Genomic DNA, 18,638 nt, shown 5'->3' on the forward strand with positions numbered 1-18,638 from the left:
TCAGAAATACATATTACATTCATCTCACTGTCTGTGTGTGTGTGTTTGTGTTTTCAGAAAAAAAAAAAATCTTTTCCATTTTTAAACAAACAATGTGTTGATTGTTATTTTGCAGGGTGTAGTACTGTAGTTATATAGCTAGCTTCTGTTTCAGGTTCTTTATTGTGTAAGGACAATTCATGGCAGATTTTTCAGTGTTTTGTTGGTTGGCTATATGACAGATTGCTTACCAATGGTGGATTGATGTGGCCTCTGCAAATTGTAGTGGTACAATTGCACTGCTATGTACAAACTGTACACATTTTTGCACAAAATACAAAGCACAAGAACAAACCCTTACATAGTGCAGGAAGGTGGATATACTATACCTTTGTGGTTTGATGTATTTAGCTTAAAAGCTGTCAGAGGAAGTAATTTTTGTGAAACTGTAAAGTATAAATAATGAAAGTCCAGACAGAGTTTTATTGTGTTGCTATGTTTTACATGCAGACTAATAACTCTGTTTTTACTGGTCTTGATACCCCTGTCATCAGTGAGACAAAGGCATTTCTTTAAAAACTGTGAGCATTTTTGTTCCATGCTGTGTATAAAGCGGCTTTTCTATGGAAAAGTCAAGGTTTGGGTGGTGTTAACTGACAAATGCCAAGGCCACAGTGAACTATTACTATTACTGTTCCTGGCACCAGGCAAATCCACCACATTGAAGATCTGGGGGCTCAAATGTGCATGACTCTCATGCCCAAAGTTTAGGCTTAATGCAACCTTAGGATATTACTCATAGAAATTGGTTTTTAAAAATACAAAATTACTTCTACAGCTATCATTGCTCCATGTTTTCTAGTGCTTCTTTCAACTTTCCTCACCAGTTCTGTTTGCATTTGTATTTTTACCAAGATATTTACACACCATATACATACCAGAAAGCTACCGTGTGTCTGTTTTGCTTGATAATGAAATGTTTTTTCATGGTAAAGTCATAGACCTCGTGTAACCTCCTGTGTGTATTTGTGAGCTTTTGCAGGGGTCTAGTATAGTGTACTGTATACATTTGTGGCGACACAACCATGCATGAAAGATAGAATATCTAGGATATCAATAGGGTTTCATGTATGTCCATCAAATCAGTTGCCCCTTGAAGATGGAAGCAGTGAGTTATCTAAAAATGTGGCAGTCAGCTTGGCTTGTTCATGTCATGAGAAATAATGTAGCCCATGTAGGGTGCTGGTGGGGCAGGCGGTTTTAATTAAGTTTGGGCATTCCATATAATCCCGAAGGAATGCACATGGGCCCAGAGATTGACTACACTCAGGTAGTCTGATAAACTTTTCACGCTGCTCACATTGCAGTCGTGTTGAAATTAAATGTGTTGAATCTCCTGCCATCTCAGGAAATAACTGTTCAGTTGCGGCTGGAGTATTTTGTCAGTATGCTAGATGAAGACATGGTACAGTACACATGGCGAAGTACATGTACATCTGATTGTAATAAAGAGATGCAAACAAGAATGATAATGTCCAGACTTGATCTGTCCCTGCTTATAGGAATTATGTTTATGTTGCTGTAGGTATTTGACTGGCTTGAAAAAGAAGACAGTAGAAGGATCAGCCTCATGGAAAGCTCCCAAGATCTCAATGAACAGTCAGTGAGTATACACCATGCATTTTCACATACAGCATTCTGTCAAGCAACGATGCAGTGACCTTAATCAATATGAGACCTGTAACTAAAATTTGCCATTAATTTTGCTTCTCTTTGTGTGGTAAGTCATTGAAATGGTATGTATTTATTCATAGCTTGTTGATAAGGTACGTATGTCAAAATAAGGTGCAGCAATGTTCACTTACAATAATAAAGTTTTGTAGAATAGAGAAGGTAGGTTAGTCGAATTATATGTAACAGCATTTGTGTTAAAACGTGTATTTTCAAACCTGGATTGAAAATGTGTGTTCGTTTTGTATTTATTTTGCATTACTTTCTAAAGAAATGAGACATGTGACATAGCAATCTCAGTGACATAATCCTCCACTAAAATGTATTTGAATTTAACTGCAAAGTTTTCTTTTTGTTTATAAAGATGCTGAACCTGTTTCACCATGTACATCTTTCGTCATGGTTACCCCACAGTAGTCACTTAAGTTTTGATGGGTTTTATGAGACAATGCTACATCCTACAGTTTTTTTTTTTAAAAATATATATTCAAATACATAAGAAAAGTAAACAAATATTGGCTCAAAATCTGTCCAGTATTCTTTGTTTTGGCCTGAAGGCCACCCAGGCTTCAAAGTGTTTGGTGGGCAAAACCGATGGAGCAGTGACCATAATACGAAACAGATGTGCCATGGAAAGCTCTACACAGTAGCCATATGGCAACTGTAGGACTGAATGGGGCTGATACAGGAAACGGTCCTGAGCTGCCAATAATTTCCATGCAATTTAAAAAAAAAAAAACGTTGTAAATGTATGTGGTTCTCTGTCAGTGGAAAACACCCCTAGTTTTGTTGAATCACCTGAGTCCATTGTTAAAAACATGATTTTGCTACAGTATTTTTCCATTGGTAAATAGGCATTTTAAAGGTAACCCCAATGCTAAGTGTTCTGCACATTTTTTTTCCGTGTGTGTACGAGGAACATCATTTAGTTAATTACTACAACATTATATACACTGGTAGCCAGTTAAACATAATTTCGGTTGTGGGCAGGTTATTGACTTTCTGGAAAAAACACTATATGGGCCATGAAAATTATATAAAAGGAGGTAGAGAGTAAAATGAAGTGTTTAAAATTGTGAATAAATTAGTTAAGCACAGATGAAGTTATTTTCCATAAAAGTTTTATTACACAAGTGAAGTAAAAGCTCAAGATTATGACTTTTCTGATAATTTGTGAACAACCAGGAAACAGCTACAGAAAGTGTCAAGAATACTAGTAAGTTTACCAACACCTCAGCATTGTAGAACCATTATTGTTTGCTTAAAGTTCAGCCTTTATTGTCTTGAAAAATAATTTGGCGGCTAGCTGACTAGTTTCAAATTTCAAAGACATTTGTGAGGAACAGGTGTAATTTCATCCTAGTGCCTTGTTTTAATGGCATAGATTTGTCACTCTCCGTCGTGCCAACCTAGAAAGTAACAATGGTTTTAAGTAGGGCAAGGTCTTGAAAACATGTTGTTTTTAATGCTTCCTGGATCTAATAGCATAGGTGTCTTTGGCCGGGCTGTACAGTATGTTTAGATGGCTGGAGTGCAAAAGTGCTGTGGACATATTTTATGTTATGCTTTCCCAATTGATTCGCTATAGATACATTTGCATCTGTTCATCTGCAGAAGCCTAAAAGCATGAATTGAGAGTATTTTCTGTGTTGGCGTTGGCTATCAACATAACAATAAGTGGCATTTTTAAAAGATTACTCTTAGCGTTTTACTCTGTTTTCTCATTTCATTCTGATATCTTAAAGGTGTTTTAACGGATCAAGCAGAAGGGCAGAATGAATCAGTGCCGTAGCAATTTTGTTTTGAATTTCAAGTCTTGCACAATACCAGAACACTCAGCGGGATACAGCTGACATAGGGTGAACACAAACAAAACAAAGTGCCTTAGTTCAGGCAGTCATACTCATACTTTCACTCTATATTTATGTTACACCTGATGTGCTTTTCTTGTCTTTGAGCCATATTGCACCAACACTCAGAACAGCGCCAGAAGGATTAGAAAAATTAACACTTGCTTCATTACACTTACGGAATAATGGAAAAACTACCATGCAGTTAGAATCTGAGGTTACGATTTAAACAAAATATTAGGGTATTCATCAAAACATTCAAAATAGTATATCAAATGGAAAATTGTTTGAAGTGTCTGGTAAGATATGATATTTGGCATTTGAATACATCTGTCATTCACAAATTTAAAAGCTGAAAACTGTGAACAGCTTGGAAATATTTGTCCTTATCTCTACTCTTGTAAGAAGTACATGAAAAGGGAGCCAGTCATTTTTGGGCACAGAACCAATCATTTTGATTTATGTGTCTTTCATTTTCAGTGAGATTTCTTTTTGGTAAAAAAATGTGTTTTTATCTTAATGGGCTATTTTCACAAACATTTTTCAAACATTGTGGCAGTATATCTTTGCAGTGCAGCTCCCTTGAACCATCTTAAAATGAACAGCATAAGTAATAAAAAACATAATTATCCCACTCTTGACAAATCACATATTCCACAAAGAAAAGGTGTGTCCCCCATGCCTGCAACACACCACAGAATGAAGCAAGTGTGGTTATCCATCGATACCCGATATGCCCTATCACCTATTCTTCGTCGGCCAGGTTTGCTGCCGTGATCCCTGATGTAGTCAGGCTTTCCTAGCTGTAAAATGAGATTACCTGCAGGGATTCATGTAGAATCCAGAGCAGCCTTTGAGGTAAACTATAATCTGAGATGTTTTGTTGTTTTTGCCTGCGGAGGAGGCCGTGTCAAATCCAGGGTACGGTTAGCAGGGAGATGTTTCTCCACTGTCGTCTGTGGGTGCATGTCCTAATTTCTTGGAACTCTCTATCCATGCAAAACTGCATGCACTACACCTTTTACCAGACGTGTGCTCTATCATTCTCCTGTCAAATGGAATTACATTTTTTTAATTCTAAAAGTTTGGGTCTTAAAGAAGCGAATGGAAACTGCCAAGCACAACAGGCCCCTCTCGGGTACCCCTGGCTGTAGGTCCTTGATGGGCCGCCGTTTGAAGTCTACAGCGTGTTGACTAATCCAGGGAAGGTGGAAAAGAAAGGGGGGGGGGGGGGGTGTTCACTGACCCAGGGGAACCGTGCAGGGTTTTAATGTACGGCAAAAACAAAAGAAAAAAAAGTCTTTTAGCGTTTCCTTTGGCGCGGGCTGAGACCCAGTGCAGTACAGTGTTTGTGGCAGAAGGCCCAGTGTGGACCACAGACGGAGTCAGGCAGGAAGGTTTTAGGTTGCACCTCAGTCTGCAGCTAAATGTGAACGGGCGAGGGTTGATTATGGAGTCAATACTGTTTTGTAACATAAACATTTTCAAAACCTTCCGTGCAATATAAATGCTATGCATACCTTGCATAAGTACAGACTTATGCTCACAAGGTAGAGATGACACTTTTTGCATTCTGTTTTGATTGTGTTCAGTCCACTACTGGTCTGCTGAATTAGAGAAGGCATATCCTACTCGAATCCTTACTTGAATCAACATCTTTTTTTCTTTTTTTATTTAAGGTATTCTGCATGAGCTCAAACTTATATAGACAATGTTACAGCCCTGACCTAATTTACCATATATTTTACCTACGTCCTACTATAGTGAAAATCGTTTGCACATTATTCACAACAGTGAGAGGTTGTCTCATACGTTAATATGCCAACTGCACAGCCTCCTAATCTCGTAAAAATTCTCCAAAAAGCAGTGATTCCAAAGAACACGCACTTAGCCTACGCAACACTGGTATTTTCAACAGTAGTTGCCAGTTTACTTATGTGTGCATTCACCATTGCCTGAGACAGAGGAATCAACATGAGCAGAGTGGGTGCTCATTTTACCATTTTCAGTGTCATTCACACAGGTGGAAATTCCTTTATTTAGTTTCAGATAAATCATATGAAGCCCTTCCGCAGGGACAGATCTGTTGTACACAGTGTTCAGGTATAAAATAGTCTTGATCAGAACACTGATAGCACCATACCACTTTGCCTAAGCAGTGGGTTAGCCTCCTATAATCTCAGATCCACTGTTGAAGCATCTTCTTGATGCTTTTATGTTCCTGGGTCATGCCCTGTTTCAGTTGGCTGCAACCAGTTACTGGAATTAATTACAGTGTAACCAGTAATTTTAGGCATTTGTTTCATGTCCCATTGTAAATACCTTTTAGTCAGCATGCTTTGTACATTGCTGAAGAACATGTGCAAAGGCTTGGGGGATACTAAGGGCAATGAGGCTAATAAAAAATACCCAGTTGTCCTGCCATCACCTGTGCACCATTTTGGATACATGCTAAGTGTAACAGAATGAGCCATACCTGTAATTTCAGGGCTAGTGAGCCATCACATAGGCCTGGGTCATCACTGCCGGTACTGAGTCCATGCGCAAGTTAGGCTGTTACGCAAGGGGTCAAGCATCATTTTGTGCCTGAAGTCCTTTATCATTGCACATCATCGTCTAACAACGAAATTTCTATCCAGCACATAGAACGTATGTGGGAATAGACTGTACAGGTCTATGGCAGACGTAAGAAGCATAGTTACATGTAATTCATACTTTGATTGATAGACACTTACTTAATTCTGTGCACGTCTGAATCATAGCCCAGAAGATAACAGCAATTCAGGAATAGGGGTCTTCTCATCGCTGTTCGTCTGGTGGTGTATGAATGCCATGTTCCATGGCCATATTGTGAAGCAAGTTAATTACAGTATAAGCATACTGATTAGATTAGTGACTGTATTTATTGGGTTTATTCATTTACATTTTGTGTTGTTTATTTGTTCATATATAAGTGTATGTTCACATGTAAATTTTATAATTGCACACTTTTATCAGAATGGCAAAAAAATGTTGTCTTGCTCAAATGTGTGCTTGTGTACTTGTGTATGTGGTACGAGTGGTCTGGAACAGTCATAAAATTCATTCGTAGGTAAGCGCTAATGTCTCTATGTCCAACGAGCTCAGCAGTACTGCTCAGTAAAAGACAAGGGTGAATGTTGGGCAGTTTATTGCAAGGCATCTTATTCAAACTAACCTTAGTTGTGATGATAGTGGATTGCCCAAAATGGGATTGCTGGGATTGTTGTACATCATCCAGTCACAGTTCATGCATAGATTGTTGACATTTGGCTTGCAGGTTTCCTGGTCTTTAGTTTATCTCTTATTTTGATGGGTCGCTTGCTTCTTCCCTCTAGAAAGACCCTCCTTGGTAGAGTGAAGTAAAGGACTCAGACACCATCTCTCTGTTTTTCTCTTCTCACTCTCTGCAGCAGTGAGCTTGATGAACAAGCTGCATCTGTCAACCATGTTAGGAGTCAGGAGATATGTTGAATAAAGCCCACTGTGACTCGCCCCTGCAAACCAGGCAAGGAAGCAGTATAATTGCAGCCTTTATATTGAAGTCATTACTGACATGACCCTGGGGGGCTTTCGGTGATTCTTTTTCCATGTTGCAAGTATGAGCACCAGTAGGAGCAGACAATACCAGGGTCACACAGGTCAAGTTGAGGACCTGAGTGGTGGAATGAGGAAGACCAGTCGGCCAGTGGCACCTATCCATGTGGTCTCAGTCTGACTGCAGAGTTCCTGGCTGCTGTTCAGTGATTGGTTATGCCGCTCTTCCCTCTGCTAAGCTCCTGGCCTTCCCCTCAAGAATAACAGGGTGCCGAGAAACTCAGGAAACCGCAGCCGCAACTCTCTGCTCCCTGGTTGGGGCCCCTCACCTGAACGATGAAAGGAATAGTGCAGGTTCCTCAGGGAATTTGAGCTGGATGGAACACAATTCAGGAGGGGAAATAGACATTGGTTGGGTTGAAGGTGGTTTTCATGATGGATGTGGTGGCTGTCCTATAGTCCTGAATCAGCTTTTTTTTTTTACTCTATAGCATGTCCTTCAACAGCATAAAATGTGTTCTTTGGGCTGTTGCTGATTACAGGTTATTGACATAGGAGCCAAACAGTGCATACTTAAAGCGGTAATGGAAACCAAACGTCTCAAGTCTGCGCTGTGATAAGAGTGACATTGTGGCTGCTGAACTACAGCTATAACTAGTCTCTGCCAAGGGAACACCGGGAAGGGAACTACAGTAAAAAGAAACAACTGTTAAATCACTTTTTAAAAGCATAAGTTGTAGGTACACAGACAGGAAATGGCAGCAAGGAGTACTCTAACTTTTTCACTCTGCTTTTGCAATATGCTCTGGGCCGTCCAGTAGGATTCATAATGTGAGAGCCAAGTATTCTTTGTATTATGACTCTACCATGATATTATCTGTCCTGCCAAAAAAATGAAATGTGTTTATAATCATAGAATACTAGTACTTCTCATTTGTTGCTTCTGTTTCTGATCTTGACCTGTTTTGCCGTGTGTTTTTTTTAGTTGACTTCATTGTCAAATTGTAAGATCTACTGACCATTGCACTCGTGTAGGTATACATTTGCTCTTATGCATTTCAGCGTTGAGATCCCTGGCAAACTCCTGCTTTTACACATCCTATATGTAAACATGATGAATAGGAAGCCCTAGTGTGGGCAAGGTCTTACAAATATATTGTAATTGTGGATATATTTGATCATTTAAGTATAAAATGGTAAGTCGCCATGGCAGAATTGTAGCTAGCAGTGCTAGCTTGCTAGGTTATAAGCACATAACAAGATAAGGCTATGACAAAATGAACATATTTTCAAATTCTTAAACAAGAACTGAGCAGTAACTCATTGATGGTGCTATGAAAATTTTGCTGGCCTCTTCACTCCCCAGTGGTAAAGCATCATTACTGCTGCTGACTGCAGAAGGAGCCATGTCTGTTCGTGGAGTTGCTTTGTTCAGCTGCTACCAAAACTAATTTGCTTTAGTCAGTCACATAGATCATGAATGTTCCCTTACCCACTTAGAGCTGAATGAATTAAGGATGACTGTTTTTCCACCCTTGCATCTGACATAGATGAGCAAGAGAATAGAATTGAATAGAAATATCCAAAAATACAGTTACGTTGGGAAGTATGAGTATATACTTAACCATACATGTAAACGTGAGACAGAGGAGCTATTGAGTATTTTACCAGCCATGAGTCTTGCATTTCTGCATGTTTAATATACCTTCTCTGCTGGGTACAGTAATTCTTGTAGAGACTGCATTTGTAAGTTTTAAGACATTCTACAGAAATGACTTTTAATTACATTGTGAAGGACCAGCAGTGACAATGCCCTTTATGGATCTGTATTCAGTTCCCAGTACAGTTTCACTGAGCCAGATTCACTGCTTTTGTTATTATCATTGTTGTAGTCAGGTTATTATCCTCCAATGTGTTAGAAGGGGACCCCTGTCCAGCTCTTTTATGGAGTTTCAGTTTTTGCTTGCTTGGTTTCCTGAAACAGTTCCCTGTATTTTTCCACAGCCACCCATTGCTCACTTGGCAAGAGAAGACAGTCGTTTGCTAATGTGATTGTTGGTAATGGCAGGTCTTGCAGACTGTTTGTGATTGACAGGCAAGCCAAAGAGGCATAGTGGGTGTCAGTGACAGGGGCAGGACAATTGTCCCGGTGTCAATGAAGGCAGAACCTGAAAAACCCTAAGGAGCTGATGGGCGTTGGGTAATGTTCTGATGGAAGAACCTTAAGGCCAGAGTCCCAGGTGACTGCTGGCTAGCCGTAATCCACACATTTTCATATGAAACATAACCGTTTCCCAGAAACATAAATTGTCTAAATAGAAGTCTGCTGGTTTAAGCATAACATACAAACAGACCACATAAACATAACATTTGTCTGATGTTAGGCCTTCATTTTATATTAATTTAATGGTACTGTAATGCAAAGCCAATTTTGATTTTTCATGTCGCTCTAAAATTGACCGAATTGTCTGACAGAATTCAATTCAGTTGTTTATGAGTTAAAGCTTCAAACGCACTGTTTCAGTCCTGCTGTATTTTTTTTTTTTTACTTTTGTTAGGTTCCCATTTAAAGAGGGGAGTTAATTGAACTTTGCAGTGTAAAACCATTAAAGCTGTAACTCTAGAAGTAGCACTACTCTCAATGTCTGTCTCACTCAGTCAGTCAGTCAGTCAGTCAGTGCAATTTAACTTCCGTGCTTCCGTGCGCTAGAATGCACGTTATGATTCGAGACTCAGTAGCAAGTGAATCGCAGAATTGACCCAAGTGACATACCTCATGAGTTTTGAAATGTGGGAATCATACAGCGTGCCTCCACCTCTGGACTCGGCAGCGGTCTAACCTACACAGTGCCCAATGGTCACTGACGCAGGTGATAAAGCACTTAACAGAACTCCAGGATACATAAAAGTGTCGACTGTTTCTATCAAACCACCCAGTTCTCTCTTTTCACTTGTTGCTTGTTGAAATTGTTCTTCTTTTGTTAGCAGTTTGAGGAAGAATTCAATAAACCCTCATGCTCATGCCACAGTTTAAAAGATTCCTCTCGCTGCTTTTTACTTCCATGATAAACTTTAGCTTGATATTCATGTTTTTACACTTCCATAACTCTTGTATGAAGTAACGAATCTTCTGATAATGATCAGATGTGCTGTATCTTGAGAAGAGAAGAATGCCACATGACATGATATTCTACAGGAAACACTAACAGCTTACTGAAAATGTCTGTTCTTATTGTTGTTACTTGTTCGCTTTTTTGGTGAAGTACATTATTAAATGATTATTTTTCCACTGGCTCTTTGCGGTCCCTGGTCCTGAAACCCTACTCAGGACAGGAATCAGCAAAAATCTAGACTGTTTGATATCCACTTGCTTCTCATAGGGCACTAAAAAGAGAAAATAACGCTATGCATAGGGCCTGCCACATTACATGACCTTAGGTGTCAAGGCAAACACAGAGGGCAAACACATTACAAAGAGTGATAATGTTAACTGTAGTGACATAAAAGCTAGTTTGAAGATAGTCTGTTTAAAAAAGTTCAAATATTTTCTGATCCAATACCTTACTATGAGATCTCTTCAGATCTCTTCAGAGGATGTCAATTCAAGAATGTGTATCTCTTTTAAGTGTCCCTTACAGAGAAACAAGGAACTCCTCTCCTTTGACATACTATATGACTCAATTAAATCCATCAAGTTAAGAAAAATAGCTATTCAGCCATAAAAAAACCTTAGATTAATGCTGTGCTATATAACATCAATTTGGGGAAGATTGTTTTGTATTGAATACAGGAGTCATGTTAATGTAACATGGTGCCATTTAAGTCTGGGAGGTTTGTGCCTTTGATTGGAGTACTCGTTACATGGCATGCCTGTTTTAATCGAATCTATCAGTATATAATATAACTTTTCTTACATTTTGTGTGGTCATTGGGCTTTCAGATTTGTGAAAACTCATGTATGCCAAGACTGAATTGCATGTACTGAAGCACAGGTGTGGTGTGTCAGCACTGGTCACTACACATAGCAGCTGAAATACTATTTATCCAGAATTAAGAAGAAATTAGTCACTTGCTATATTGTACTAACCACCACCTCACATGAATAAGAAGTGACTGCTGAAAAGCAAAAATATTTTTATGTGATTTATGTGAAATAAAGAAGTATTTATGCCGAAGTATTTATGCCGTTTGTTCTGCTGTGTGCTACATGGAAAGATTTCATATTGATTTTTATCAGACTTTATCCTTCCATTCTTCAGGCAAAAAAGGTGAACTGCCCGTGACTAGCACACACCAATGCGTGCATGAAGAAAATATTAGTCATTGGGTAGGATGTGAGGGTTAGACGAGTCCTTTTGATTTCGATATCACAGACTTGCTTCTGACCTAATGAAAAGGAGTGATGAGTCAGTCTCTTTGTGAGGGAAGCCATCTGATACTGAGTGTAGGTGTGTTCAGGACTGAGAACGCTGCCTTTTAGAGGCAAGGTCGATCCTGTCCATGTACAGCATCATCTTGATATGTTGAACGAATATAACATTTCAGAAACAGTCAAATGTGAAGTACAGGTTTTAATCTAAATAGTGAAAAAGCGACATGAAAGAGAAATATTTGAATTATTAATAAATCAGTTTATGAAGTTAATCGTCTTGACTTATATTAAATATGTAACAAGGTCACTAATTAAAATTCACTCATTTTTAGTTTCAATAGTACTCACGTTTTTCGCATCATTGCCATTCTTGTACTATAAAAAATTACTGTTTAATTTCCTGTAAAATAAAAGAGTAAAGAGTGACGACTTTCCCAGTTATTACATGAAATATGAGTTTCTTATCAGACATGTATCCTTTTCTCAACACAGTCAACTCCTTTAATGATCGTGTCACCACCAAGATAAAATCCTTTATACTGAAGAAGAAACTCATTTTCCTAGACTCCTGTGATGTTGGCACTGTGAACGCATGCTTTTACTCAAAATTTGATTCACACAACATAAAGTATGTTGTAGCATCTAGTTTCTCAGTAACAAACAACCTATCCAATGTTCATATTTTGATTTATATAGATATATATTTTTTCAATTAACTGAAAATGAAAACTGTTCAGTGGTTACCCAAGTATGTGGAAAGTGCCTTTTTTGCAGCCAGCCTTTCTCGTTATTAGTAAAGTAGAAGGTGTTAAATAATGCACACCCCACAGTCTGAACTGAAGCCCCCCAAAATCCGATGTCATCATCAGCATTATTTAACATGCACACTGACATCTGGGAGCCAATTCATCATTTAATTAAATTATCCTGAAATGAATATCTTCAGTAATGAGATTAATTTTAATTATTAATCAGGCGCTGACACAGGCACAAGGCCCCATGAATTAGTAATGAGGGCTTTGTCTGTTCCATTTGAAGGAAGGACCTACTTCAGTGCTAGAGTGCTTTTTTATATAAAGTTTCCTTGGGTTATTGAAGATATAATCCATGTCGCCCCCATTGATTTTACTTCAGAATTATTTGAAATGAAAGAAAAATAAACTCTTAATGCTGAAGGTGCTGCTATTCATTATTGCATTCGGATGTGGGGCAGGGCCCGTGTCAAGTTTCCATCCATCAGAGAGAGAGAGAGAGAGAGGGAGAGAGAGCAAGAGAGAAAGAGAGAGGCGCTTTCTTGTTAGCAGAGTCCCTCAATGGAATATGTTACTTTGCCCACAGATGCCAAGTTGTCATGGAAACCAAGCAGAAAGAAAATGGGAGTTTTGGAGGTGGCGAGTTACAGTTGAAAGTAAAAACTGTCGATATCACTTGTTTTGCATTCTGACTCATTGTTTTTTAATGTAACGGCTTGATAATAATTCAGACATGAATCCTTCCTGAAATGTCACTTTTTTTAACCTTTACTACAGCTAAGTTGCTTCAAGTATAGATTACTGTTATTGCAGGGCCTTTGTTGGAATTCTTGTCAGCTGAAGGCAGGTATAGGTTACTCTCCTGACAGTGCTAATATAGCTGTGATCAGATTAGATCAACCAAGGGCAGGAGAGGCCAAATGGTTTACAATTAACAGCATATGTCCCGGAGTAAGGTTCGCGGCCAACCCAGACAGAAAGCTTTGCATTCATATCCATCAGTGAGTTTTAATTTGCCCGAATTAGTAAAGCGAAATAAAGTATACCCTTAATAACAAACGGTCAACCAGGCATTTGCAGAATATTAAAAGAAAGTCCAACCAGCTATAAAAGTTTCTTTGTCCTGTTTCCACAATCACAATATAGAAGAGGATTGATGTGTAATCTGTTGTTACAATATAAAGTTACCCAGCATGCTCGAAACATTAAGTAACAGTACTGACTGGGACTATCAATAGAAACCAGCCTGCTGGATAGATTGAATATACAAGGCATGTGGTGTCCTGTTGATGATGCCTATACAAAAAGGTAGTAGTTATTTATACTTTGGCCATTTATCTCTGTTAAACTTTTGCATATATTAATCATTACTCGCTGACTGTGAGTCATGAATGGGTTTTTAATATGTTATTGTTTTGATTATTTTGTTCATTTTTTGCAGCGCTTGATTTTTACATTGATTTTACAGAAAATTTTATTATGTTTTCATGTATATGATATAAATTTTTGTATCAGTTTGTCGAAGAATCATTGTCAACTGTTGGCCTTCTAAGACCTGATTATGTATGAGTGTGTGTGTGTGTGTGTGTTGGGGGATGGGGGGGGCTTAATAGTTTTAGAGTTTATTTTTAGCTCTACTTTTTTCCCGTCTCTTCCTCTGTAAGGCTGCTTAACCTTTAAAAACAACTGCCCAAAAACAGTGTTATTTGAGATGAAACACAAAAAACTAACCAGATATTAGTTTCACGTATGTATCTTATTTTATCAATGTAGCCAATTGTTCAAGTCATGAGACTGCCTTAAAACTGTGAAGTATGTAGGGTAAGTGGTCTATCTTTCATTGGCCTGGTGTCTTAGTTGATCTGACTGGCACCATTTTCTGCCTTTGGCTTCCTACTACTGAAAAAAGGGAAAATTTCAGAGAGAATAACACCCAGGATAGTTTTACACCACCATAGGCATGTTCGAATGGAGGGGGGAGGAGGGGGGAGGGGTGTAACAATGTATTTTACATGAAAGGAAGCATATTGAGTTACTACGGTGATAACAACTCAGACAAATAACGCTGAAGGCAGGGAGTGGAATGGTAAATAGGAGTAAATGATGGCACAGGAATATTACTGCCACTGAGTTTCTCGGTAACCTGGGAGGCTGTTTTTCAGACCAGGGGTGAAATCTTTGTGTTGAGCAAAGGCACATTTAAGCTGAAATAACCTTAGCCCTACAAATGACTAATGAGTAATGCTTTTACGCACAAAAACTGCTGATAGCGCCAACGCCTGATTTTATGCTGGCTATTGGGTTCCATTCTTTAAGTGCATGAAATGAACTACTGAAATAAAATGTATGCATTCGAATGGCTGTGCAGGTACATGAAACACTTCTGATGAGTGTTCTTAGTTAATTGTTATTTTCTTGTTGGCCTTTTATTTGATCAATTGATTTGTATTACTGTCTTTTAATAAGTACGCTAAAGTGAAAAAATTCAATGTTAATGTTTTGCACTAAAACTCCCAACCTTATTGTGTATGGAGTAGCTACTGTATATATATATACATATCCAGTAGAGTCAATTTCACTCATTTATCATATATCTTGCTGTGAGCTTTTTGATATACAAATTCTTGTAGAAGCTGGACTTCAAGTAAGAATAGTATTTCATCTGCAAAACTCATCATTATTGGTTGGTTTCCCTCAGATGAGGTGTCCTCTAATATTAAACGCAATCAATGGACTGTTTAGAGAGTACCGTAACAAAACTAAACACATCACTTGCAGTCTAAACAGCATTTTCCTTTAGTGCCATTTCATCGTTTTCACTGCTGGAACACAAAGACATAAAGAGAGTTCATATTAGGTGGAATTACTCCAAGTAAAATAACACACATCTAAAAACTGGGAAAATGACTTTGGCTTCATTGAAGTGAATTCCATTAATGCTTTTGCCTGTGTTGCATTAGGCCCCTGGCCTCTGCTTCAGGTCCTGGCCCGTGATGCTGTTTACCTTAGAGAAATTCAATAAGAAACCCGGAGGTACGGCAGCTCATGCTTTTCAACCCATAATAGTTTGTTGTTCTAGATTCAGTCCTGCCATACTTCCGGTGGTGCCCCTCCAGGTGATTTCCATGGAGAAAGTCCTTGTTAAAAATAATAATAATAATAATAATAATACAAGTTATCATTCCAATGCACACCTGAATGTTAAAGCAATTTTTTTTTCAATATTTTCATCATCTTCATGAGTAACAGACCTCCTTAAATTCACAGTTTTGTTTGAGAATAATACTGTATGAAATTATGTTAGAAATAGTGTGAATTCACTGCATATTCATTTCAACATTTTCAGATGCAAGTAAGTCAAAGTTGTATTTTTTTTACTAATATCAGTGGCTGTAATAGGATAAATCAGCTTGCTTTATCTTAGTAAGTTAATTTGACAGGCAAGATAGCCATGCAGAGAAGGTGATAACAGACACAGCTAATGCAGTCTGACAGAGAAGATACACTAGCTGATGTATGCCTGAATAAATCTGTACTTTTGTAGTCTTTGTAAGTAATTGATTTTCTTGGAGTAGACAATTATACAAAGAGACTTGTCACAGTACAAAGACTTATAGTTTGAAGAATCAGATTGTATAATTTAAGGGTAAACTAAAAGCCCTTACTCTATGAGTTCACTTTGGCTCTTTTTCACTTGTGTCACTTTAGCCAATGTTACCCATTCTAACACATGCAGTAAGAGTGTGTTGTCCACATACTTTGCCTGGAAATACAGGTGTATTCAAAAACTCAACATAGCCCTGGATTCAGTGTCTCACAGTCCACTTCAACTTACTTTCTGTCTTTACGAACAGAAGTACAAGTTCAGCAATCACCAAAATAAAATTGAAAAACTATTTATTTAATAAAAGCAACCTTTGCATTTATTTAATAGCAAAAGTTAAGGACAAATGTTTATTGAATCAAGGTGCTGGTATTTGAAAAACAACAATGACTTATATGCATGAAATGCTTTCTGGCAATTTTTTGTATGTCCATGGTTTTTCTTTAAGGAGATGACAGTATTTTTACTGTCTCTAGTTCATTTGGAGGTAAAAGTAAATTATTGGATGGGAAAGTCTGCACTTGCATACACCAAGGGAAAGTTATTTGTCCAGGCAGCAGGGGACAGGGAAGTACTGATAGTTGGCACTACCTTTATATGTCTATCCACTTCGCTGCCCTCATTCTCTTAATAGCTGTGTCCTGCCAAGGTCTGCTACTTGGTGGCAGACGCTTATTTTCACTTGGAGTCACTGATGTTACGTATGTATAACCCAGCGTGTCTGGTGCCAAAGAGCCTTCCAAAATAAATTAGTGTTTGCAGCCTACGAAGGCTCTCTCAGAATAGGAACGCAAGATGGTATTACTGTCTTTGATAAACCAAGTATTTTCATATAATAATATAATATTTATTGATAAGTTTATTGTGACATCAATCACAGTTTTGTTCCAGGTAGTCTTCCATTTCAGCAGAGCTGAAAAGTTTTTTGTTTGAACTGTAATGATCTCCAAAAGCATGGAGCTGTTTGCTGTTAGGTCGGCGATCAGGTTAACCACTGCATTTGTCCTCATATTCAAAACCTTCAGAGGGTCCCGTTCTTAGAGATATTGAGGGGTAAAGGAGTAACAGGGCAACGCATTTTCAAGAGTCCAGGTTTCAGCCTCACCCTTATTTGATGGTCACCATTCTGCAACTTGCATAGCAGTTTGGTTTAGGATCTTGCCTTGACTGTGAAACACATGTAAGATGGCCGCCAGCTCATAGTGGTCTTTCTTGACTCCATTTAACCCAGTAATATGGATCGCTCCTCTCCCCACAGACCCTGCGCCGGTACTCTGAGAGATTAGAAGGGTAGTGTTTCAGGGCTGGGTCCTGTGTCAGGTGCTGCAGTGGAGATCTGTGGCTTTGGAAGTGACTCACATACTGACGCACCTTTTCTGTTATAATTTGCTCTTTGTTAACCCTTTCGCCCAGCATGTAGGTAACAGTTCACCCAGGGTCGCGCTGTCACATTTACTTTTTCTCATTGCGAGAAAATATGGAGGAAGGTTTTGTTCAGCTTGACTAAATAGAAGGGAGCACATGTTTTTTTTTTTAGGAATTCTAGGAGTGTTGGTTAATATAGGGAAATCTGTTGCAAAAATATTTATGAAAAAATAATTAAGCTACACATTGTGTTTGGTATTTGATCAAAATCTGCACACCTGTTGTCTGGTCCAGACTTTTTTTTCTGAATGTGAAAAGTTGAATGACCAACATTGCATGACTAGAAAGTAGATGATAAAAAGGTTATTTTTGGTGGCCTTCAAGAAGTCTTGTAAGTATGGTGATGAATTTAAACACACAGCTTTCTGAAGTCAGTTGACTCAATTTATCGGGTGGGCATGTTGTTTTTTTATGTCCAGCGTGTTTTTGAACACCTCCCTGGTGCCTTCTCCATTGCTGAGAAAATATTTTGGAGTGGATGTTTATTAATGACCCTTGCAGCCTCCGAGATCCTTTCTAATAATAAAGTGCTTGAGTTGTCAAGTGATGCCGTAAATGTCCTAATCTACAGTGACAAGGCTTTCTCACCCAGATCATCAATCATATTTTATTAGCTTTAATAAAGACAGGACACAATTCGTCATTTAAATGGTGCAGTGGTGACAAAAACTGGTGCCGGCTATTTTGCTGCAGGTGTAACTTTCACTCAAAGTTTGTCTGATTAACACCTTATACATCCTATAGGGAAAGAGTGCCATCTTCAGTTGCTTTTTGGTTTAAAACCACAACCTGCCGTCTGCCTTTTTCACAGCTGAAATGGCCTATTGTTGCACAGTGGCTGAGATATACATCAGTGGAGATTCCGTGATGATCTTTTATTGCTGATTGGAGAAAGCAGCGGATCGTTTCATTTTGTATGCTGTAACTGCAAGTAGTTCATCTCTGACGATTTACATGGTGGGCGCTTTTTCCCTTCTACGTTGGATCAGATTTTTACTTTATAGAAGTTAATGATGGGTAAAGTTTTCTTTAGCACTTTTCAAGAGTTGTACAGCATAAAATCAGACTTGAAAAATAATATTGTTTTAGTCTTAATTCTTGGCTTTTCGTGCTGAGAGTTAGTTCACGTGTGAAATGCATTTCGACACTTGGACTGACCACAAGAGTACTAAAATCTAGTTTACAAAGGAGGCCTCCACACCTTGTGGCACTCTCAGTTCTCAGTTCCTATAAACATACCTGATTTTGTGTACACAGGAATATGCCCAAAAACCTCCGCAGTGAAAGAATGAGCAATAGGGGCAGGTATTTAACCTCTGCAAGATGCACATCGTTTTTACTATCAGGCGTGTGAGCTGAGACAGAACATT

The 18,638-nt window shown here is 38.5% G+C and overlaps 1 protein-coding gene across 4 annotated transcripts in view; it reads left to right on the plus strand.

Annotated features, from left to right (window-relative positions):
- Positions 1–1,627: 1,627 nt before the first annotated feature.
- eya4 (EYA transcriptional coactivator and phosphatase 4) overlaps positions 1,628–18,638 on the plus strand; it is a 62,229-nt gene continuing 45,218 nt past the window's right edge. For all 4 annotated transcript variants that reach the window (XM_036550004.1, XM_036550011.1, XM_036550010.1 and 1 more), the window contains exon 1: positions 1,628–1,642. The gene's annotated coding sequence lies outside the window, so the exon portion shown is untranslated. The remainder of the gene's footprint in view (positions 1,643–18,638) is intronic.

The sequence above is a fragment of the Megalops cyprinoides genome, chromosome 17, assembly GCF_013368585.1.
Source record: "Megalops cyprinoides isolate fMegCyp1 chromosome 17, fMegCyp1.pri, whole genome shotgun sequence".
Lineage (NCBI taxonomy): Eukaryota > Metazoa > Chordata > Actinopteri > Elopiformes > Megalopidae > Megalops > Megalops cyprinoides.